Source organism: Rhea americana, unplaced genomic scaffold (assembly GCF_003343005.1).
Source record: "Rhea americana isolate MKP2758 unplaced genomic scaffold, rheAme1 scaffold_9, whole genome shotgun sequence".
Taxonomy (NCBI): domain Eukaryota; kingdom Metazoa; phylum Chordata; class Aves; order Rheiformes; family Rheidae; genus Rhea; species Rhea americana.
The window spans coordinates 5,064,889-5,089,173 of record NW_028187088.1 but is presented as its reverse complement, the minus strand read 5'-3'; the positions used below and the strand labels follow the sequence as shown (position 1 = coordinate 5,089,173).

At 39.3% G+C, this 24,285-nt stretch overlaps 1 protein-coding gene across 9 annotated transcripts in view; it reads left to right on the top strand.

Moving 5' to 3' along the window:
- CALD1 (caldesmon 1) overlaps positions 1–24,285 on the top strand; it is a 197,314-nt gene that overhangs the window by 42,790 nt on the left and 130,239 nt on the right. The gene's annotated exons all lie outside the window — the stretch shown is intronic.

Below are 24,285 nucleotides of genomic sequence, written 5' to 3'. Positions count from 1 at the left end.
TTCTTTTGTTAGTGTGTTTTTTGGAATAAGGGTTATGAGTAAATATGTGTACAACGGTCTAGCTTTCTGGAATGCTGGAGAAACTGTTCTGCATTGTGGCTCTCATGCTGTCCCTAGATACTACCAGAATGGGAAGGGAGCATTTCGTCCCTTGACAAGGCCTAACTCTCATTTATCTTTGTCATTAAAACTATGCGCTGTCATGAGAGAATCTCTGTACATACACTTTTCCCCTCCACCCCCAGTTGTACATGCAGGTACAGACTGAGATAATTATTTCAGCTCAACAGCCACACTAGCCTTTCTCCTAAGTAAAGGTTGTGATTATGGAGRCTATTATATGTCATTAAGATAATAATATTGCTGAACATGTAGCGATGCCAATGACTATATATTCCCTAGGTCTTCTGGTTTTAGTTTGGTTAGGGATATGTAAAACAATTCTACTTGCCAGGTGGGAGAAAATTTGCCTGGCTTTCAAAAGATTGTTGTGTCAGCACTTGATAGGAGTCTTGCTAACCAATAATAATAATAAATGTTCCCAGGCTATGCTTGTTTTATAATTGTGCTTTAGCACAAATTGCTGCAAGTGAGGGAACTCCATCATTGTAAGTACACAGGTGGAGGCTATAATGCCATATGTTGCAAATGGTATACCACACTGTTCTMAAAGGGTGGAACATTTATGAAAAATAATGACCAAATACAGAGTTATAAAAGTGAAGACTAGGGAAAACAATAAAAAAGGATTTAAAAAATCTGTGAGGAAGACTTTTTAATCAGGAACTAAGGAAGAGACTGGCCTTGAATGGTTACCTGCCTCACAGTGGAGCTTTCTGAGCAGCTCCCCGAAATGACTGATGCTGGGCACTGTCAAGGCCTGTTGTCTTAGGGATATCACATATCTGATCCTTCTTGACTTTTCCTGTGACAGCAATATTTGCAAATGTCCCAGGAAGTCGCAGTGATATGCATGGCAGAACTGATGGCTGCATGTCTGCATTAGCCCTCAGCGAGTGAGCAGCAGGCGGAGCCTTGCCTTTGACCGGTGATGCCTCTCTCATGCTATTTTCTAATCAGCCTTTTATGATAACTAGAGTTCATCAGGCAGATCATTATATCCCTCACCCACTCATGCTTTGTCAGTCTTTTAGAACATTTGCAAAGCCCCAAGCATGGCAAAATCCTGAGGACATATTGAGTTTGTGTGGTCAGCCGTAACTTGCCTGTTCTGTGCGCTGGCTGTCACAGCCTTTGTCAGGAGATGAGGGCAGTGAGAGACAGAGTGAGCTGGTATGAAGCCAGGAGTAACAGAAACCTAAAAAGTGATAGTCTGTTGGACAATATTGGCTTCCAAATACTTTTTTATTTGGATGTGGAAGTGTAAAGRCTCAAGTTTCAGTCCTTGGGAATAATTAATCCTTAAACAGTGGAAAGCAATACAACATGCAGTGGGTGAGCTGTGCTGATGAAGGCAAGTAAGAGCAGAATTGTGTTGGGGGCTGTTAACTACRCTGACTAACAGAGAGTTGGTTAATTCTGAAGGAGAGTGTTTTGGGCAAATTCCCAGCCTTCAAACGCCTGCAGGCAGACTTGTCCATATTTGTGGTATACTTGAGGTCTGGTGTTCCTCCTTTGGGCCATATATTTTAAGAGGAAATGTTACTGGAARGAAACATTGTTGCAGAGTAACAGTCTTCTCTGAAGCACTTTCCAAAGAAATTTAAAGGCCAAAGGTCTTATTTTTTCAGGGCAAAAGACGAGCATCTTTGAACTTTTGCTGTTATAAATAGCAATTGGCAAGGCAAGGCAAGGCACTAAGGATGGATGCCTGTGAGATTATATCAGAAATTATTATTCCCCAAACCAAGTGAAGGCAACAGTCACCAAAAAACCCCCATGGCAAATAATTGTAATAAAACTYGTGAGTTTTTCCTTTCTCTGCTCAGGTGCTGCTAATTTCTCCTCCATCCTAAAAGGAGCAAAAAATGTGTCTTATTCCTAATAATGGATGACAGTTTGACACTAGGGGAATCTATTCTAAATACATTGTTTTTAGTCATATTAGCAGCGATGCTGATTAAATACACACTAGACGAGTGCAGATGATGGGAGAAAGTGCAGGCTGCTGGGGGGATAGCCACTTAACTGGGACTTGGGAGGTTCTGCTGTTGGATGACTAGCAAGGTTTGGGCAAAAACCTGCAATTATCCATGCCTCTCTTTCCCCAGCTATAAACAGAAGGAAGGATTGTTGCATTTCTTTGAGAGCTACTGTTTAAAAATGTTGTATTACCTTCAGCTGAGGACAAAATTTGGTCGTGATATTGGTGCTACATAAATGAGTGTTAGCTAGTCTAATAAATTAACAGATTAGTTTGCTTCGCACAGTGAAATTCAGCCTCTCACAGCACGGGCGTTACGAAGCTCAGCATGCAATTTTTGCATCACCWCAGACTTAACATGAAACTGAAGTAATGCAAAAGCCCTGCGTTGCCTCTCTAGAGAGGCTGAAGGGCAGAGTGTTAGTAATAACCTGGCATTTCCAAACAGTAACTGCATACATAAACCCAGGGGTCTGCTCAGACTTGCAGGGCACCTCTGCTGCATGCTATGGGGCATCTGCCCTGCTCATATGCATCTACAGTGTAATACCTGAATGTGAAATTAAAAAAAAAAAAAAGAACATTCACTGCATTAATTCTTAGGAGGGGGGAGGGCAGTTGCTGATTTGCTTTCTAATTTTCTGTTTCAGGCTAGTAATAAAAGTGTGTGGAAAATGTGGTAGTAATTATATTAGCTAAGACCTCAATTACTCAGGAAATCTAAAATAGTCTTTTTCAGACACTATTGATGTGCCTTTGTGTAGATGTATATTTTTATATTAGTACTGTAGAGGAAAAAGCAAATTAAGCCTCTAATGGTATTCTAAAATCTTATTTTTCCCTACCTATGCAAGACAGGCATTTAACTTTTTTCAAGGTTATGGCTAAACTCTAAGATGCTTTAAGGTCTGAGGAATCTAATAGATATCCCATTGTAAACTAGTCAAAACCACTGTGTTATTTATTAATTCCCACGATCTTTTTTTTGTCCTGAGCTATATTATTTTACAAATAGTTCGAATAGTTTAAGAAGTCTACATTTTTACTGAATGCTCTCCACACCTCAAAACCTGTAATTAGTACTCGGCACTGAAAAAAAAAAATACCCCCAAACCCACCCTCTGGGTATTAAATGACAAGGGAATTGCTGCCTATTTTTGGTGGTTGTTGGTACTATCATGTATGCTAAAGTCATTCCAGCCAAGGGCATGTGGCAATAATGGAATTTGATGTACAATCATTTTTAAGGAACAGCCTGTGCCTTGTTAATATAATCCATAAAAGGCTTCCAAACTTCCTGAAATCAGTCCTTTCTGTTTCCAAGTCTGCGTATGAGCTCATAGGAAATGATCTGGGAGAGGCCGGCTAACCCTTTTGCATAATCAAGGTGGTATTGTTTTTGTAATGCCTAAAGTTATGTGTATCCCTGATACAAGTTCAGCGATCCACTTTTCCTCTGTAGCCAAATCCCTGTTATCAGACTTTGCAGTGATTGCGGTGGCATTAGATAAAAGAGTAACTGAGAGGACTGAAGTGAGACTTAAAGACTGGCCGTGATAATGTCGTTCGTTTGCTTTGTCACCCTTTTTCCTCTTAAATGTTTAAAAAAATCCTCAGCCATGTGCTGCCAAGTGAAATCTGAAAGAGGGGAAAAAAACAAATAGCGAATACAAATGGACAAGGTTTATTTTGCGGTAGACTCAGAGCTACAGTGGCAGGTAAGCAATCTGTGCATTGCTAAGTTTTATAAGCTACAGTAATAGCAAGAAGGATGGCGAGGAAAATATCTGCCCTGTGTATGGATGTGATATTATATAACTTCTCAGGAAAATTAGCAGCAGATACAGAACGTGTGTTGTACTGGAGCCCTTTAAACAGCCCCAGAGAGATGTTTTACATAAATGCAGAATACCTCATGCAGTGCGTGTTGAAGTTTCTTTTATATCCTCGGGATACCCAGGGTTTCCTTAATATATTTAGCCCAAGAAGGGAAACACTCCAAGGAACTTCTATCTCTGAAAGCCTTGTATGGCAGCTGGCGTTAATCTTTGTTGGCTGGGGAGCAAGAACAAAAAGATCTGTGTTTTGTAACTGTGTAGAAGTACAATTATGGTCTAGCTAATGTGAATGGATAGTAATGGCACTGAATTGAAATTGCAGTGAGCCTAAGCAGAGGGCTCTGTGGCACTCTGCTTACTGCAGAGCTGTTAAGTTTGGCACTCCGCTCTGGGCTCCAGTCAAACATTTTCTTAACCATATTAGGTTATATGGAAATTGGCCAAAAAGCAATGGGCTTTTGATGTACTTACTGTTTGTGCACATATCTTATGGTGTAGGTAGCCACTGCTTTTCTTAAGAACTGGTGGGTTTAATAAAAGAAGATGAATGGAACCCTTTAAGCATGGTCACTGAAGTTTGATAGCCAAAAAAAAAAAAAAAAAAAAAAAAAAAAAAAAAAAGGCATTTTCTAGGACAAAGGAACCAAAATTTAACATTATGAAAACAAAAGTTAGTGTTTATCTTGGGCTATTCATCCATGGGTTTTGGTCACTCTGCAGATTGAATCCCAATTGCCCACCTTGGAAATTAGACCCCCAAAGCTTGGTAGTTGAATATTATGCTGTTAGATGAAAAACAGACTGCAGTGAACCTGAGTGGCTAAGGCAAAAGCATATGTTCCCTTTGGCAGACTCATCAAGGCCATGATAGCTTCCAGCAGAGGAATAGGGTGAGCAAGTGAATCAGTGATTCTTGAAACTGTTGCAGTTTGTTGCTTGAGGTTTCTTTTCTCCCCTCCCCCCCCCCCTTTAAAGGAGGGGAGGGAAAGAAAGCAAAGATGAAGAGGAGAAGCAGATAATATTGAGTTCCCGTATCCTTTCAGATCATCCCAAAGCCAGAAAGAATGGACTCAACATTTATTTTCAGGAGCACCTTAGGAGAGTGCCCCTGAGAGACTGGAGCATCTGGTGGATGTCCCTCACAGGACATTGTGCTTTGGTATGCATAGGGCTAGCCTGTGTGTGTCAAGGAGATCCTGATCAGAAACGTAGCTAGGGTAGTACAAAAGCAATGAGCTTGACACATCTGTGACCCCTCAGTTACTGGATGCCTGAAGTTCCACTAACCAGGGCGCAAATATTTAATTTTGGAAATTTCAAAATGTATTTTCACCCAAAACTTTCAAAATGGAGTGTTCTCAGGATTTAGCTGACAATTTTTATGTTCTTAAGAAGAACCAAAATTTGAGAAGTATGAATGTTGAAGCATATTATTCAGTCAGGTCTAATCTGCAGTCCAGTAGATTTTGCTATTAAAATGACTTTCTTGACCAGTATATCTGTTCCCATTATTTTATTATTATACTACTACCTGTAGCTATAAACTCTAGCTTCTCTGAAATGATTCTTTGTCCCTGCTAATACTGTTCTAATAGTTGCTGAGATTTTTCTCATCCTCTTCTTAGGATTTAGTCAGTGGATGCATCCTTAGCTCTTTTAATCTTTCTTTGTCAGTCCCTCTGCTTGCTTAGTGTTTTTATGGCTCACCTGTGATCTTCCTCTGGATTATCATCATCATTCAGGAAGTGAGTTCTTCAGAGTTGAATGAAGTATTCCAGGAGTGACCATCACAGAGCTGTATTAGGGATATTACCTTTCTGCCCTGTGTTGTTGCCTTTTGTAACTCATTTAATATTGCTTGGAGTCTTTCTCCTACCACATCGTGCAATGATTTGATGCATACATCCAAAAAATTGGAATAACATGTCCAACTTTAAACCCTTTGAGCTTTCTGATTGTGAATTTTAATAGCATTTTTCAAAGATGCAAATTTGGCAGAAAACATGTCCTTGGCTTTTAGCTAAAGGCAACAAACAATGTGTTTTCAGGAAGTTGGGATCATTTGAGGAGTTCTGACCCTGGTTTTGCTGCTGAAGTGTGTGACAAGTCACTTAATGTCTCAGCCCTTTGTCTTTATGGGTTAGAAAATGATGACTGTGTAGTAGCTACATTTTGTAAGGCTGCTGTCAGGGTYAGTTCAAGTTTGTACGTTAGTGGAAAAACATAAAGACCTGCAAATGTAAAGTATTTGGGCAAAAGGCTGCAGCAAAGCACATTACATGACCTGTAAGCTTATGCTGTCCAGGCTTGTGGAAATCAAGGAGGACCATCATGTTTGTGTATAATCATTTATCACCTTGTTTGCTGAAAAGAAAAGAGGAACTAAATCAAACAAAAGAGGGTGAACTTTATATTGGGTGTAACTCCTGCAAAGTTCACCAGAGACCTGTTAAGAATATATTTTTTAACAGGTTCAAATGTGCTTTGTTGTTTTGCCCAGCTGTTGATTTTTATTTTAAGAGATCTGCACAAGCAAGCATATAATCAGCTGAAAGTCTTAGAAAGGGAAGTGAACCTGTCTTTTATTTGGGTATCTTTATTATCAGCACAATATCAATGCAATATTATCAAAAAAAAAAAAATACTGAACAACTAAGAGTGGGGCATGGAAAGAATAAAACAGTATTTTTACATGTACTCTGAGCATGTGTAAATGATGAGATGTCGTAAATGCTGCCTGTGGACCAGGCTGGTGATCCACTCACTGGCACAGCATCTGGATTAAAGATGTGTGTCATGCCCTGCTGCATGGAACAGGCGCACCCAGGGAGCTTGTCTAATTCTCCTCTGCTCATCATCTTTATGAGATACAATGCTAGTGAGCATTTACGAAGAAATCACTGCAGAAATATCCAGTTGATGTGAATTTGTGAGGAGCCGGTGTCTATTGATGCTATATACCTGTAGAGGGGATTTTCCAAGTCTTGTAATAGCTCTGACAGCCAGGCTGACTCCTGGGCAGAGTCTTTTTAATCAGGTCCAGTTCTGCCTCTGTGACTTGGGAGTTTTGCAGCAGTGGTCCCTGAGACATTTAGATACATCCATGATTTTTAGTTTTTTAATCTACGTTTATATTTGGAAGTGAATGCTTTGAGGTGGCTGAAAATAAACCTAATAGAAGAAAGGAATTTTCTCAGAGACAGTCCATTGTAAATGGACTCCTGTTAGAATTAGGTTATTGATAGATTACAAAACAACTTGTGTGAAAATACTGCTCAGGTGAAGGCTATTGCTCTGTGTTTCGTAGAGACCAGAACTGTAGATGAAGACTGAAAGGATGGTGGATGAAAGGCTTGAAGAATGCAAAGAGGACATTGTTGGTGACTATTTCTGTTCTTCTGCAACCTCCAGAACCAGTCAGACTGAGGCAAAATAATTTGAAATGCAACCTCAGTGCTGTATTCACTCAAAGCAAATGGGAGAGGGGTGATGAGTGAAACACACTTGTTTGTTCTCATTTTAGATCCAGGGAGGAAAGGAGCCCTGTTGCAGGGCTCTAGTTTAATTCTTGCAAAAAACATTTCTATGGAATTTAGGGCCAAGGTGGACCCTCTCAAAAAAAGCTACTGTCTAAAAGACTTGCCTGCAAAATTTTCTGAGGACAGTTTGTAAATGTCGGCACTGTTTCATCTGAGTCCTGGTTCACCTTTAAATACAAGAGGAACGTGGTCCTGTTTTGGATCTAAAAATGCTTCCTCTCTATCCTGTCCAGCTTGCACGTTAAAATGAATGAACAGAAAAACACCCCAACCAAACAAAAGCCCAAATGGCCAATTATAAAGAAGAATGAAAATAAAAAAGTTGTACAGAATTTGTACAAATCTGACTAAATCTGAGTATAGGTTTATTTTTAACTGCTGGTGGTTATCAGCGGAGGACAGTGTCTACATAGCAGAGGGGTGACTGTGGCAGGGTAACAGCGGAGAAAGTACAGTGACCCATGCTACACTTGCTGAAAGTGTACCCTGAGTTTCTATGGAGTCTGAGCAGCCTTTGCAGAAATACTGCCTGTCACAGTATCGCTGTTGTCAGTAGCACAGCTAACTCAGTTGTTACTGGCATCTGCATGTGGGCCTCTACTTGGCTTCATCCCAAACCATCAAAACTGGCCTAGTGGATTGAACTGTGAGAGCAGAAGCAGGAATTAAGCAAAAATTCTTGTTTTTCTATACTTAGGTTGTTTCAAATAGGAAAACTAGACATGGAAGAACCAGATTAGGCAAAATATGCTTCATCAGGAGTATCTGCATGCCAGTGATACTATAAAGCTCTGTTCAAACTATGTGGATATTCAGGGAGATAAAATTCCTGCCTGAAGTGTTTCCAACTTAAAATAGACATATGCAGAGGAGGAGGGGAGATGGGGACTGATTGGTCATAGAATTAGGGTCATAGTGTCTGTTTAGAAGAGGGCTGGATTTGGAGCCTGGTCCCCAGAAAGGTCTTCCAGTAGAACATGCTATCGCCTCGCTGTTTAGCTGAACTCCCCTGATATAAGCAAAAGCGTTCTGCTTCAAGCTAAGGGAGGCTTGGAGCCTTAGACCCAATCCCTTTTAAGGTCAGATGACTTTGCTAAAGATATGCCTGTATAAAATGAATAAGCCTGTGAAAACAGAAAGGTTTGGGTGGYATGGCCAATGGAGAATGCAGATCTTTCCCAAGCTGCACACAAGTCTGGTTGGCAAAGCTGGCTACAGCCTGGCTCAAGCATCAAGTGAACTTCTAAATACAACAGTAGGAAATTTTTGGTTTTGATTTGTTTTCCTAGAGGTGAGCCAGCACTAATGAAGCTGAGATTTGGATGTGCTCTGGATCCAACCTCCTTTTATATGTGTGCATAATAGGGAGCTATTCTGAAGAAATGATTAACTCTGGCTCACCTATATTCAGAATATAATTCAGAATTTATGATACTGTTTTGGGTGGTTTGTTTCTATATGCCTCCTCCTATATGCTTCATTGCAACCTGTAACGTAGAGGGCTGAAGAATTACTGCTATGCTCTTTTGTGATCCGGAGAGAAAAGTCTTCCTATTGCTGTTTCTTTTCCCTTCTCTATCAAAATCTAAGTTAATCAAATTCTTGGCAAGATGATTAAGTAGCTTAGATGTAAAAGAAGATTTTCCTTTATAACTTTTACTAAAATGTGTAGTTGTGCCTGTGAAGAGAGCTCATGCTCCAGGGTGTAAGCTCAATGCTAAGGGATTCAGAAAAGAATTCACCTGTCTTATCATACTTGTTATTGCACAGTTTGATAGGTGGATTGTGGCTTTGCTTCATCTTCTGAATTTCTCATGCACACTCAGCAGGATACTGAGGTTGGTAGGGTAGCAGCCAGAGTGGGTATAGTTGATGTTATGATTGATCTAAACAGAAAACACAACAGAGGTCTGTAATAATGGGAGTAGGAATAATATAAGCAAAATTAAATATGTGGAGGAATGCAAGTGAAAGTAGTAGTGGTTGGGGGGAAGTTTCAAGGGCAGGAAATAGATATTCAGTAAAATTTAAGGTTAGTAACTGTCCATTGTCTCTCTTTAAAATCTCTCTTTAAATTTTCAGATTCATTTTTTTTTAAAGGAAAAAAATTGAATTAACAGACTTTAAAACTGTATGTTTTGCAAAAAAAAAAAAAATCTGCATCTTGAGTTCATTACACTTCTATAGTTGTACGAGTCTGGCTTTAGATTGAAGTCTTGTATGTTGATTTGATTGTTATCTGTGGTTAACAATACAGTGTCTATCGAGTATCTTGGGTTCTGGTTTTGTTACATCTGTCATCAATATTTGATACCTTTTGGCTACAAGGCTATGTTGACTTGCCAGTTGAATCTTGGGAGTCTTTCTCTGCAAGAGCTTCTGTGGAGGAGGTAGCATGACTGTATTCTTCCTCTGCCTTCCCATGGCCTTTTGAAGGGCTCCAGCTTACTGCTGTTCTTGTTCAAGTTAGATATATATATATTATATATACACACATACATATACGTGTGTGTGTGTGTATATATACACATGTCCATATATATATATGTATGTATATGTATACACACACACACACACACACATAGGGCTTAGAGTGAAACTCTGGCTGATAGTATTACCAGTCAGAGATGGTAGGCTAGAAAAATGTTGGTAATTATTCTAGTCCATCCCATTAATGCAAAGCAGAGATTATTACTTAAGTATTTTCTGAGTGATGTTTTCTGTTCTAAAAGCTTTCCCTGTAGAGCTTTGCAATTTGCCTCAGTTGATCTGTTACTGTGCTTAATTATCCTTCTCTTTAGACAAGTTTTTCCTAGTGTTTCAATCACTTGGGAAACCTCTAGTGTCAAGGGGTGTGGGGGGGAAATCAATCTCTCTTGCTTCATGTTAAGCACCCTGTGTCTTTTCCTGTCCTCCTCAGTGGATATGAAGAATTTATCACTTTTCTCAGTGGACTACCTGAGATCTGTGACCATGTTTTTAGCTCAGCAAACTCAGCTCTTCCAACCTTTCCATGGAGGCCCTGTTTCCTTGATATCTAACTTCTCTTGTCCTCTTCTGAACTCTCTCCAACTGGTCCACATTTTCCTGAGTGAATGCACCTGTGGAGAGACTCAGTACTGCAGAAGGGAACTGGACGGTTCTCAGTGTAAGGGGAATGCTGTTTTTATTTGCTTTATTTGCCACTATATGGTATTGTTCCTACAGTGGGATTCATTATCAGCCCCAAGTGTTTGGAGGATTTTTTTGTTTGGTTTTCTTTGTTTTTATTTATTTTTTTTTCAGAACTGAGAACTACTACCTAATTTATTAGTTCCCTATCTAATGCTTGTGCAGCCAGTTACCAAATCAATATCTTGATTTTTGGAGAGATGTAGCCTGCAAGTTTAGAAATCTCAGAGCTGGAAAGTGCCTGTTTTTGCATATTTTGATACTCTCAGATAATGCTTTCAGTTGTAATTCCCAGCTTTTATAGTTCTTTAAAGCTATTAATACCAAAATATAAATCAACAAAAAATCTTGATCTTTTTGATCAGCTGACTTGTGGCTGCCTAATATTATATTCAGCCACATCGTGACCCAGTGGCTTCACTGGATAGGTCAAGCTGAAAAAACAAAATAGCCTGAAAAACAAAATAGAGCAATAAGGGAAAATGGAAATGCATTCATGGAATGTTTCAACAAGATTTAGAAAGTGGTTAGGAGAACAGCAATTAAAGAAATACTGTATGAAGAGCAGGGTAGGTCTGGAGCCAAGCTTATTCAGCACCTCTGTGCACTTCATTTCTAGAATATGGATTTAGAAATCTTGAGAAGGAAGATGCAATGCTGTGATAGAAGAACAAATATGTTTTATTGAAAGTGGAGCGAGTCTTTTGGAAGATGTCATGTTGTCAATGTAGAAGCCATGCTCCCTCCATATAAAATGAACAGCTTAAGGCAAGAAGGTGCTTGCTCCTCTTACCTTCCTTGCCAACCCAGGAGTGAAAGACTTGAATCTTCAAAGCTGAACGAAGCCAACAAACTCAGAATAATAGTCTTACTAAAGGGTTAAACTTTCTTCAGTTGGTGAATGCTTAGCTACAGTTCAGTGTTGGAAATATCAACATTTACCTCTTAGAGTGATAACTGGTAAACTCTAGGATTTTACTGTGAGAGGAATAAGAAACTGCTGTTTCAAACTTTTCCATGCACTAAGTCAGTAAGGATGTATGTTTTTAAGCTCACGCTTGTCTTTATTTTTGAAAATGTGCTGAAAGTTTTCTTTCTGAACCTAGGAATGCCTTGTGCACATTACTATAGTATGCAYGTAGGCCTCAACTGAGTGCTAGATATTGCTGATAAAATTCTATTTGTGTATTATGGGCTTTTACAAAATGTTAATTGAAATCTGTTGAAAAATTAAACAGGTTTCAGGTCAGGCTCTGAATTATAGTAAGCATACTGAAAACTTTCAAAGTTGTGCAAAGGTAAATACTTGTTTTCTTCTTCACAGTGTTAAAAGATTGTAAACACATCAAGCATTTACTTAGTAATATAGTATCTGATTTGTATAGACTTAGGAAGAAAATTAAGCATTTTCCTTTTCCCTCCCCACCCTTTCCTCTAGGGCATTGTTAGTGTGTGTGCATATTTGATATGATCCAAACCCAAGGAACTGAAACAAATGTTTTCCACTGACTTGATAGATTTTGGTCATTTCCCTAGGGCTCTGGCATGGTAGTCCTGTCACTTTTCTTCCCTTAAAACTATCTTTAAGAGCTAACTGTCTCTGTTACAAAGGCTACAATGGATATTYAAGAAATGTCTAAGAAAAGCCATGCAAGTTGAAGTCCTCATCTCACTTGTAGGTCATGGTTCAGTGATAGTGTAAGTTGTGCATTGGGGCTTGTAGTAAGTGATAAGAGACTTTGTAGCTGGATAGGGTAATGCAATGCTGATATAAACTCTCGGTGCTGATTCATATTAATAGCAAGTAAACTGACAGATTAACTTTGTACTGTCAGGAATTTTGGTGGATTAGGTATTGCCTTTGCTTGTAAAGCTGTCCCAAAGCTGATATCGAAGCATAGTGGTAGTGTAAACTGCCATTTCTTACCAGTTCTGAGGACTGGCTAATAGGACCGAAATGTGATCACAGATGATCAGATTTGCAGTGTTTGGTAATATGTTTGTGCACAAAGCTAATGACTGCAAAACCTCAGTCTAAGTGTAACTCTGTAGCCACAGTCTTGAATTTGAACTACTTCAGTTATTTTTAGAATTATAGATAAATTAATGTACTTTCAAGTGAGAATATCTGAATGAACAGCATTACAAGACAGGAATTAACTGCTTGCAGTTACCATTTTTTATATGGGCCGATTCAATCTCTGCCCTTCATGGTACTATAAACAACCATTAAAATCATGCTGTGTGACAACAATAGGATATTTTTAGTGTTATTTTTAAGTATAACAATTGAAACATGGTTCAGATAATGACTAAAATACACATGTAGAAATGGAAAAAGAGAGAATCGCTTCAGGTATCTCATGAATGTATAACAATGAGACCTCAGATTAGCGTCCCTATATTTTAATTTACGGTCTTGAAGTTTCTAGGAATGTCTGTTAGATTAGGACCTCACAATGTTAACAGAAGTGATTTCTCTTGTCATAGTGGAAGTTGTATCTGTAGTTTCAATAATAAGATTGGTGCTGGCAAAAACAAGATGCCTTGCTTAATGATATTTAGGTAAAGTTGACATTAGGCTTGAATGTCATGGCTTCTGTAACAGTGCCTTGGCCACAGGATTGTCCTGTTTATCTAAATACAAACACAATAAAATCAACTAAAATAAATTGTCAGCTACAAAGCCTCTGCAATGGAGTTCACCCTGGCAAATGGAAGATTGGATTGGATCTCTTGTACCAGGAGTACCAAAGTTATCTTGGACAAGTCATTTCCTCTCACCGTCTTAGACCTCCTCCATCTCGCAGGTGTGAGGACTTGAACAGTTTGCATTAATTCCTTGAATTTTGGTCCTGTAAAGTGTTTCACTGAGGCTCAATATGCCGCAGCTTGAGGTGGATTTCAGCACTTTACTGAGCTCTTCATTTCTAGGTGGGTTGTACAGTGCAGCCTTGATTCATTCTGAAGCTTATGCCACAGTGAGGCAACCTTTTGGTTAGTATGTTGGATGCTGCATATTTCATGGTTGATTTAGCTGTGTTCATAGAGCTTTCCATAAACCATGCAATTCTAGAAAGAAATTTATGGATTTGAATGAGTAACCAGTTACATAGGGCAAATGGCACTGTCTCCAATTACCGTATGAAAGGAAGTTTGGGTTTACCACTAATTGCAGATAAAAATTAATATTTGCAAAGGAGACACGTATGATTTATTTATAAGTGTGTTCTGTTTCCATAATGAAATTTCCTTTGGGTTTAAGTATAATCATTTGGAGGAAAAAGTGGAGGTCTGTGGCTCATTAGTTTCTGGTGGTTGTCAGAAATCATTTATCAATTGCCCCTTTTACCAACATAGGTCCTAATTCAGCAAAGCATTTAAGCCCAAGCTTAACTGTAAGCATGTGTTTCAAAGCACTTTGCTAAATCAGGGCTTTAATGTGGTTCAAGCTTGCCACATTTCTTTCAAAGTCTAAGGTTACCCTGAAATGACAGGAGTAGCTATTACATCAGCTAAGGTGCCGTGTACCTTCTTCACCTGTCTTTTTAGAAAGTGGCATGCAAAGGGGAAAAAATGGGTTAATTTCCCCTTTTTCCTCACACCCTTCAGGATGTGCAATTCAAGTCAAATGGAAGCTTCTGTACTGAATAAAAAGACATATGAAATGGTAGCAAGAGAGGAGTGAGGAGAGTGAAATGAGCTGGAAGCAGTTTCTAACTGACTATTTTGAACTCTCTCATCTCTGCATGTTTTTGCTAAAACTCACTTGACTACATGGAGGAAGGGGTAAAGTAGCTGCGCTCTGTTCTGCTATGGCCAGGTGATACTTGGTATGCAACCTTTTAAGTCTAGGTAGGATGTACAAACATCTTAGTCTACAGAGCAGCCATATTCAGAGTGAGGGGGACTTGAATTCAGTTCTCCCAAGCACTTCTACTGTTGTGAAGATTGCCGTGGGACTTCCAGCGAGGATGAGAGGGGAGGGCTTGAGCATTAAGTTCTTGGTTCCAGGCTTGTCCATTTTGACTGGTGCAAAAAGRATGTAAGGCAACCACAGCTAGCCTGGTGAGAGTTTCCCTGGCAGAAATGGCATCCCAACTGGTGTAAAGCCAGYGTAACTGGCCCATGTCCACCCTTCCCATTGTTACTTTGGTAAAAAGAGTCTGAAGATCCAAGGCAGCTGAGTTTTTTTTCCCCTTATGTTGATTCTTAGATGATTTATAATTCAGTGGAGATCACTGAGAGTTTTCAGAAATTAGAGCAGTTACGAGACTAATGTTATTTTTATGCATCAGCAGGAGGTTGGATGACTTGAGAATCAAGGCAGCCAGCCTTACAATCCCTTCAGGATTTGTTTGGCATGGGAGAAAATATGGTCTTTACATATTTTCCTCCCCCCCCTTTTTTAATGAAAGCTGAATTCCCCGGCAGTGAAGGCCTCATATCATACAAAGACACCGATTCATTACAGACTCTGAGGGACGGGTGGTCCTGTTGAATCATCATCACGACTTTCAGATAGACATAGGTTTTCTTTGGATTTCTTCCTCTCAAACACTAGTGCCACTCAAACTCGTTTAGCCTGTGAATTTGACATCATTGGAGCCGGAGGTTGTATGTGGGAAGCAAAATGACTTCATTGACACATGTTTCCATTTTCTTCCCTTTCCATATTTGAAAGTAATAAGAACATATGATGGAACATTGCACATAAACCTTTGCCATGCACATTATATGCATGGCAATGACAGCTGAGGTCTGCCTCCTGCTTTTCAGACTGGAGCAAAGCTTTCATTGCTCATAATTGGCCCCTTTCTTACCTCTGTAACGCACAGTCAGTAGTCTAGTATGGAAAATCTTGCATGCTTCCTTTGACTTTCTATCCATATTTCTCTAGCTCTATCATGAAGAAAAGAAACTGAAACACTTTCTATTTTCTCTACTGAGTAATGTTTTTATGCCTGCCTTGGGACAAGCTCATGCCTATTTATGCTGGAGACATCCCATGGCCTAAAAGACTTGTAATCTAACTAGATAAGAATCTAARGAGAGCGGAGGAAGAAGTACTGAGGCAATCCTCCCCACCCTCACCCCAAACCGTTTCCCCAAATTGCTTTGCAGACCCTGAACAGAGGCATCTTGTCTTATGAATCTTGAATCACAGCTTTCTCTTTCGTTGATAACAGGGTGTCTTTCAATGGTTCAAACTGTTTTCTGTAGCTTGAGTGGTAATAGTGGCAGTGGCTGTCTCAGTGTGCTTTCCCTCTGGGACCCTAAATAAAATTCTTACCATGCTGACAGTGGTGGAAGATTTTTGATAAAGGCAGGTAAAAGCAGACGCTCTTTCTGTGTAGTTTTTTTTTTTTGAACATAAAAGTAATGACTGTGAAAGTTTTAAGACAGCTCTCAGTTTCCTTTCACGCATTGATCACATTCTTGTTAGAATTCCTAGTTGCCACATATATATTTTTTTAATGTGTACAAGAGGCTTAGGAGTCTTCATGTATAATATCTCTGCTTTGAGGGTTGCCAAACGCTGTGTGTTTGGGTACCACAAATCTAGCTGGAGCAGAAGCTGTGGACTTTGTGCAAGACTGTGTTCACAGGACAAAGAGCTCAGTGTTTCAGCCTGTTTGTATACTGCTCTGAAGCAGTCACAGGTTGCTTCCTCTGTGTGCTGCTCTAGAGGAGACAACACATCTGAGGAAAGAGATCATTGATAGAAAATTGATTACTTATTGGTCTAGATAATCCATCCAGCCTGGACAAGTTCTAAGCAACTGTAGSTGCCTGTGGAAACTGAGAGTCCCTGACCATCTAGAGAAATCACTCAGTAACAGAAATTTGGTCTTGAATTAAATAAAATGCCTATGTCTGTTTCTAGGCCATGAAGTTTAACCAAAAAAAAGGAAAAAAAATGGGAAAGGGTGGGTGGAATACCAAAAGAAGAATGGTGGGCTACATGTGATTAATACAGATTTAACTTTGCTGTCTGTGAAGACAGTATGCAGTGATGAAGGGGATGTGTTCTGTGATTTATTTTCTTCTACTTTAAAGTAGTGGAGCTCTAAAAATGACTAATGAATCTCCTTTCAAGGTTCATATCTATGACCTAATTCATATGTGTAGGAATCTTGTCTTCCCCTGAACTGCAGCAGAAAGCTGAGGATTGCTCATCCAAAGAGAGTTGAAGGCCAAAGCAGAGACCCTGGATAAGATCCAACACAAATAGCCACATTCCAGTGAAAACAGGAATCAGATGTACAGTGCACATGATAGTCTAATTGGCTGATGCTATTTACCATATGTTAATTGCAAGTTATATTGTAAGTCATGATGTTGATTACTGTAATGATTAAAGCAGCTTCACAGAAGATGCTGAGTTGTTAAAAGTCATTGTCCCGATAGAGACATTTTTATCTCGGTACCACTGAAGTACATTTTTTCAAACAAAACCACTTTAACCAGTTTGTTCATATCCTCAGCTGCTACATACTGAAATGAATAGGACTAGGTTCCATAGGTTGGGTATTACTTAAGGAACTGGCCTGCTCTACTTTCATCCTATTGAAGGTACCTCCTCACAATATTTGTATGTTTGTACACTCTATTTTTGTGCGATATGTATTGCAAAATGCGTCTGAGTTTGTGTATAGTTATTATCACAAAACTCTACTGTTATCATGGAATCATCTAGTTGTGGTTGGACTAATTGTGTTTGGATCTAATTGTGGTTGGAAGGGACTTCTGGAGATCATCTGGTCCAACCCCCCTGCTCAAAGCAGTCAACTCCAGAGCAGGCTGCCTGGGACTGTGTCCAGTTGGGTTTTGAATATCTCCAAGGATGGAGACTCCACAGTCTCTCTGGGCAAGCTGTTTGTGTTCAATCATCCAGAAATTCCTACGTTTCAGTTTGTATCCATTGCCTCTTGTTCTGTCACTAGGCTCTACTGAGAAGAATCTGCCTTCCTCTTCTTTAACCTCTTACATCAGGTATTTATACACATTAATAAGACTCCCTGAGCTTTCTCTTCTCCTGGCTAAACAGTCCTGGCACTCCCACTAGTATTTTAGATGCTCCAAACCCTTAATCATGTTTATGGCCCTTCACTGGACCTGCTTTAGCTTGTCCATGTCTCTGTCGTACTGGGGAGCCCAGAACCTGACCCATCACTCTAGAAGCGGCCTCACTAGTGCTTGGCAAAGGGGATGGATCATCTCCCTTGACCTGCTGGCAATGTGCCTAATACAGTCCTGGACACTGTTGGCCACCTTTACAATGAGGGCACTTTGCTGGCTCATAGTCAACTTGTCCACCAGGACCCTACTTGCTGAAGGGGATGCCAATATACAAATGGAACTCAGGTTATRTCTTCTAGACCAATTTTATCTGTAGGATGAAAATCGGTCTTTTGTCTGTGCAAAGCACATGACAAGTCTTGAGCCTTGCCCAGACGTTTTACTGTCTTGGATACTGTTGGGTATTTCATAGTAGAGGGAAGAGCAGAGAAAATCTTTTGTAAGAAAAAGAAACAATGTGCTCATCCTGCAGACCAAGCCAGTAGGCGCAATGCTTTAGTTCCCTATTACAAAGTGGTCCCAGGATTACTCCTGCTTGAAGACCAACTGCTGTTAGACCATGGTAGTAGTTTGGATTATTAAGGCTGAGCCATGCTTCAGCTATACCTCATTGCTCACATTCTGTGTATGACCTTTGTGCAAGGGGCTGGGCTGGCTGCATTCACGTGGGACATGCAAAGATACCCCAAAGTGAACAAAGTTAATCATCCAGTTGYACTAATGTGCATGATGGGCAGGGAGCAGAAAGTGCACAGGCAGAAATCTCCTGTGACTTTCCTTTTAACATGCAGTATTCTTCTCAAAAATGTGATGAAAAAACACTGTTGGTGCATGGYTGTGGGCACAAGAATACTTGTCGTGTGTTACCACACTTCATTTATAACGCAGTACTGAGGTTTGCCTTTGTATTTAAATTCAAATGAAGCTAACTCTATGACTATTTTCTACAGTCAGGTAATCATGCAGCACCATGTCATCGTAACAGGCTGCTTCTCCCTCTCTCTCCCTCTCTCATAGGGCAATACTTCACGCAGTGTAGTAGGTAGTGTGTGTTGCTTTGAAAGAAACTGGTTTATATCCATTTTCTCAAAATAGAAGGGACTTCAGCTAGGAGAAATTGCTATGCTGAGGAGCACTGAACAYTCAAATGTGGAAGAGGCAACTGATGATTTACATCATCTTCAAAGTGCTTGGACTTCCAGTTACACTCTAAGCTTTTAAACTGAAATAACTATGTCTGCCCAGGGATTTGTACAGGCTTAGCTGCATCTGTTCAAAATTGTATCTCTCATTGAAGTACTGTGGCTTTCTCTTCCTAGAAGAGAGTGTTTGCACACCAGGCAGAGGCTGCAGATGTAACGGGAAGCTTCAGCTTGCGTAATTTGCTATGGGTTTTGTTGCATTTCTGCTTTAGTAAAGACGTTTACTTAGATAGTATGGTCTATAGTTACTTGGGTACGTACATGTTACCACAGAGGTGAGGCTTGAGGCACCAAATAGAGCAAACAACACTGTGGCTGCTGTGTATGACCAGCCAGCTTCTGTACTGGCGCAGGTGTTTGAAACTGTGACAAATTGATCCATAGGGCAATTTTTACTTGTGGGAAGAGGCCTGAGTCATTTTTATGAGTGTTTGTCCTGGCACTAGGATAGCTTAGTTTGCAGTTGCTTGGCCTGCTCATGAGTCTTAGGCTGTGGGCATCTCAGTGGAAGACATGCAAATAGTTCAAAGAATATCTGAGATTTTGTCTTAAAGTGTACATAGATATAAGTGGAACTTAAGGAATATCTTCCTCTTTCAAAAGAATGAAGCGAATGGTTTTAAACTTTGTCTCCTGATTAATATTTCATGTGTCCCAATGAGGTGAAAACCTTAAAGACTATGGGATATAGGTAATAAAATTTGATTTTTCCTTCTCTGTTTCCTTTTCTTTTTCCTTCTCCTGTTATTTTAATGGTTTGGATGTAATTAATGGTTGGATAAAGAGGCCCTTTGATCTGTGTAAAGACTGTATTTTGGTTCTGGTTTGAACAAGTAACTCAATAGCAACAGAGCTGCTATTTCTTGTGAAGATAGCAGTTTATCATCTTCTGCCATGTTTGTGGACTGCCCTCTCTCCCTTTCCAGAGCATACCACTGAAAGAATTTCACAGAAACTAGGTCTGTGTTTCTAGAAATTGAAGCATTCGTGTCTTTTAGAGAAAGTTGCCTCTTTTTGGTAAAGAAAACCAGATGAAAAAAAGGCTAGTCCACTGACACTGATGCACTAGGAGAGCTCCTTGTAATGTGTTTGTTCACAGAACGTGTCTGTGACTGCATACAATGCATAGAAGTTATTTATTTTCCCTGTGTTAGAATCAGCCTATTGTAAAATGGGAATAGAAATTACTCCTTTCTACAAACAGCTGTTTTGACATTAAAAACTGTGAATTACTCAGCTAGAATTGCAATTGAAATCATATGAATGCCGCAAACAGAAATGAAAATTTTACTGTGGTTGAACACTGACTAAAACTGATTAGAGATTTGGTTTTCCCTGTGTATTTGCAAGGGACCATACAAACTTATCCAAGGAAAGAGATGATATATTACCTGAAGGCCTTCCTTCATGGAATTTCAGCCATGTACCTCTCATCATGCTGGGATGTAGCTCTTTCGATTTCCCATACTAATACAGACAGTAAAGTGTGTATGGAATCAGTGATTTGCCCTCTGTCATGGAAAATATAGAGTATTAATGGGAACATTAATGGGAATCAGGGTTGGTCAATCTGTCCCTTAGTGGACTGGCATAACTGTTGCCAGTACTGTCTATCAGTTTCGCAGATTGGTGAAAGACTGTTCTATGAGACTGCTAATCCAACATCAACATTGAAATCACTTAGAAAACCTCATAAATACTTGTTTGGTTGTCCTGCCCCAAACACACCCCTCTTCCTCTCCAAATAGAGCCTAGCAACTAGTTATCGTTCAAATACAGAAGTGGGAGCTGTTATTAGTTTTCACAGTCTTACTGCCAACTGAATGAATTTGACACATTGTCACATAGAAGCATAATTTTTGCAGCTCAGAGCTAGCATTCTAAGTATTTCACTGCAATATTGAGGTCTATGGGAAAAAGTCAAGGAGCACTGTTTGGAGGAATTATGTTTGCCATTCCAAATTCCAGCTAAGGAATCCCTAGATGATAATTATTTAGAAGACTTCAGCTCTCCAGTGGGTAAAAGTCAAAATTAGAAAAATATCGGAGATGATGAATAGCTCAGAGGAGAACAATGTAATTGTTCTGCTGAAAGCTGTTTTGTAGATTAAGCTCAGAACTACAGCACTAGCCATCTTCTCAAACCATCTTTCTTCTCTTTTCCCCCTCTGATTCTCTCTAATGTCCTGTTTCTGCCAAGATAGGTAGAATGAGCCCTGCTTCATGAAATCCTTGTTATCATAAGCCATTTTGTGCAGTCCTTCCATCTGACAGTAAGTCAACACTGATTCCTTCCCCCTTGGTGTGTGGAGTTTTTTTCTAGATGCAAAATCAAGTAGTGCTKATCAACTGTCTTTTTGGTGTTTACAGAGTGGACAAGCACCACTGAGGATGCTATAAAGATAAAAGAATAAGTCATAATGTCTTGAACACAACACATGCAGTTTCAACAAGCACCAGCCTTGAGCTGGAGGAGCTGTAAGAGTCGCTACGGGTCCAGCTCATGGTCCAGCTCTAGTTCTATTGCTAAACTTCTACCTGCAAACTTGGTCTTGGGGCTCTCCTTCCCTCTGAGCCAACTGTGCTCCCCGTTTTTTAYGTCTTTTTTTTTTGTTGCTTCTGCTTCCATGCTGCACTTCCTCTGTTTTTTATGTCTTCTTTTCCCACCACTTTAATTTTCCGTGTTGTGTGTTTAGATTTTTGTTTTGGTTTATTTGTGTGTGTGTGTGTGTGTTTTTTTTTCCCAAGCATAGGCTTCTATTCTTCTTCTTCTTCTTCTGTCTGCTTCTTGCACACAACCACCACTTGGGAATGCTATTTCTTGTCTGAATGTAGCACATATATATGCAATACATAACAGGTGGGACTGTCTAATAGGTAAAGCATAGGGACTACAGAGACCAGAGTTCTTCCCTCTGACTTGTATTCTGTCAAAACAAATGACACAAAACTGATGCTGACTGCAGGTCCTTGTCACGATGTGACGTTTATTCTGACAATACGGGCCTCTGCTACTTCAGAAAAAGTAGTTTCCCTCTGAACTAGGAGATATTGTAACTTGCCATTCATTGAATGGATGATGCTAGGCATCATCATTTTATGTAAGAATGGTTTTATTTCTAGATTTCCAACAGGACCAGGAAAGGAAGATGGAGCATGTTCAAATAGGAATGTATTTTAAACTGTGATTTTTTTATATTGTGTATTACAGAAAATTAGTGAATTGGGAGACTTTTGTTTATTTTTGTATATTTTATAATCTACATTGTGAGCAAGGAAATCCTGAGACTGACAAGAGGGTTTTGTTTTAAAATGAAAAATACGTAAAATTTCAGCTTTAGTCTTGAGTTCTACCTAATGAATGGAGCCTGATGTCCATATACCACTTGGCTGTTTATTGGTCTAATGTGACCCTTATAGAAAGTTGCTTTGGACAAATGGCATCAAGTCATAAGATTAACAGACTCTCTCTACGTGTTGTTAACAATGAGAACTGACAATAGACGACAACAACTAGTTTCCCATGAGAAACAAAGAAATATCAAAGGGCTGTAAACAGCATTCCATTTTCTGTTTGCCAGATGAAGATGGGACACATGAATGCTTGCATTTTCAGTGGCCTAGGTACTCAGTCTGAGATTTAAAAGATAAAGCAGTGCCATTATTATATGACAAGGGGAGACTGTCATTTAAAACATGGCAGGACTATTGAATTATTCTTCACTGATATGAAGCTCTTCTGAAGAAAAGGTTGATAGCATTTCTATGTGACTTTTTAAAACAGTTTTCTTCTAGCCAGATCTCTTATCCTCATTTTGTACTTTTTAGTTTCACTTTGATACACCCATCCTCTTCAGTATTGTGTGATTGTATGCATCCCCTGCCATTATATGGAGAATAGATTGAGCYTTTTACTTTGGTTTATTATTTTTGATTGAGCTGTTGCAAATCTTGAAGAAAAAACAAAATGCTGTTGAAATGATAGTAGAATCCTCTGTAGGAGTCAGAACTGGGCAGTTCCTATTTTGATACTAAAATACTCACTATACCTGGAAAAGCAGGTGTATAACAGAGAAGTCTCTCTCWCACAGACCTCTCTTTTTTGTATAACCCTTAGACTGAAACAGCAAATCACCATCTGAAAGGCAAACTGTCCCTCTGATSATGTTTAATTCAAATAAATCCTATTCTTACATGGAAATCTGTGTAAAACCCAAGAAGACTTAGGCATAGCATGTTTATGTCCTGCCAGAGTGAATTATTCTTTTTTTCTTCCTTTATTTTCTAATGCTGAATCCAATTTTATTTCACCGCAAAAGAGAATTAATGTTTTCAGAATTAGTTTCAACTCAGCTTCCATGCTTAATTATCCAGAAAAGTCATTTTCCATTGTATACTGTTGGTCACTAAACTGTTGAATTATTTACATTTGGTTGGGAGGAGGACTAACATTTGRGTTCCAAAAGCTTTTTAGTGTGTGTTTTATATGGTTTGGGTAACAATGACTTGAACTCTCACTTGTTGCAGCAACATTTCTTTGTAAGCCAATGTCCTTAAGACAAAACAAATATATTGCTTTGCCTAATGTGGTTTTCTTTCCTCTTCCAAAAATATGCAAAAGATAAAGAAAACTGTTTTGTAACACAGTGTCCTCTTTCTCTTGAGCTTACTGTTGCATCGCAAATAATATGCGTTATCGTGCTATTTAGTAAGCTAACCTCATGTATTCTGGTTCACCTCAAATTTTCTCTGGAATCAGGGGAAGATTCATGCACTAGGAGAATCTGAATGTGAGTCAGCAAATAGTGACCAGAGTTGGGGAAAAAATGATTTCTGTGTTGATGTTTTCACAAATTCAGAATTCTTTCCTGAAATGCAGTAGGAGACATAGAAAGACCTGATGAGAYAGAAGAGCAGACAGAAAAATGCTTCCAGGCTAATCCAATGGCAAGGGCTTTTCACCGCACTGAAGGTTCAAATACCACTCTGTAYGGCTGGGATGAAGGCTGGGTCTTTGTCTCCTTTGTGAAAGTGCACATAGACTACCCGGTAGTGTGCTATTCTTGTTCAGGCCTCTTTCTTTTTAGAGCTATTCTGTGTGTAATGAAAAAGATTTATTTATTTAAATGCATAAATAAATAAAATTTCCTTTGTCAGTGAACTTTTTTTTTAAATGGAACAATTCCAACTAGATACAAACCAATCCTACTCCAGAACAGCCATTAGCTTGGTGGTTTGCTATGTATGATAGTACTCAGTTGAGGTGGAAGAGATAGATTTAAGTATTTTTTATTTTCTTCTTCAGCTGAATTTTGTTTTCCCACCAGCTGAATGACTAATCATTAGGT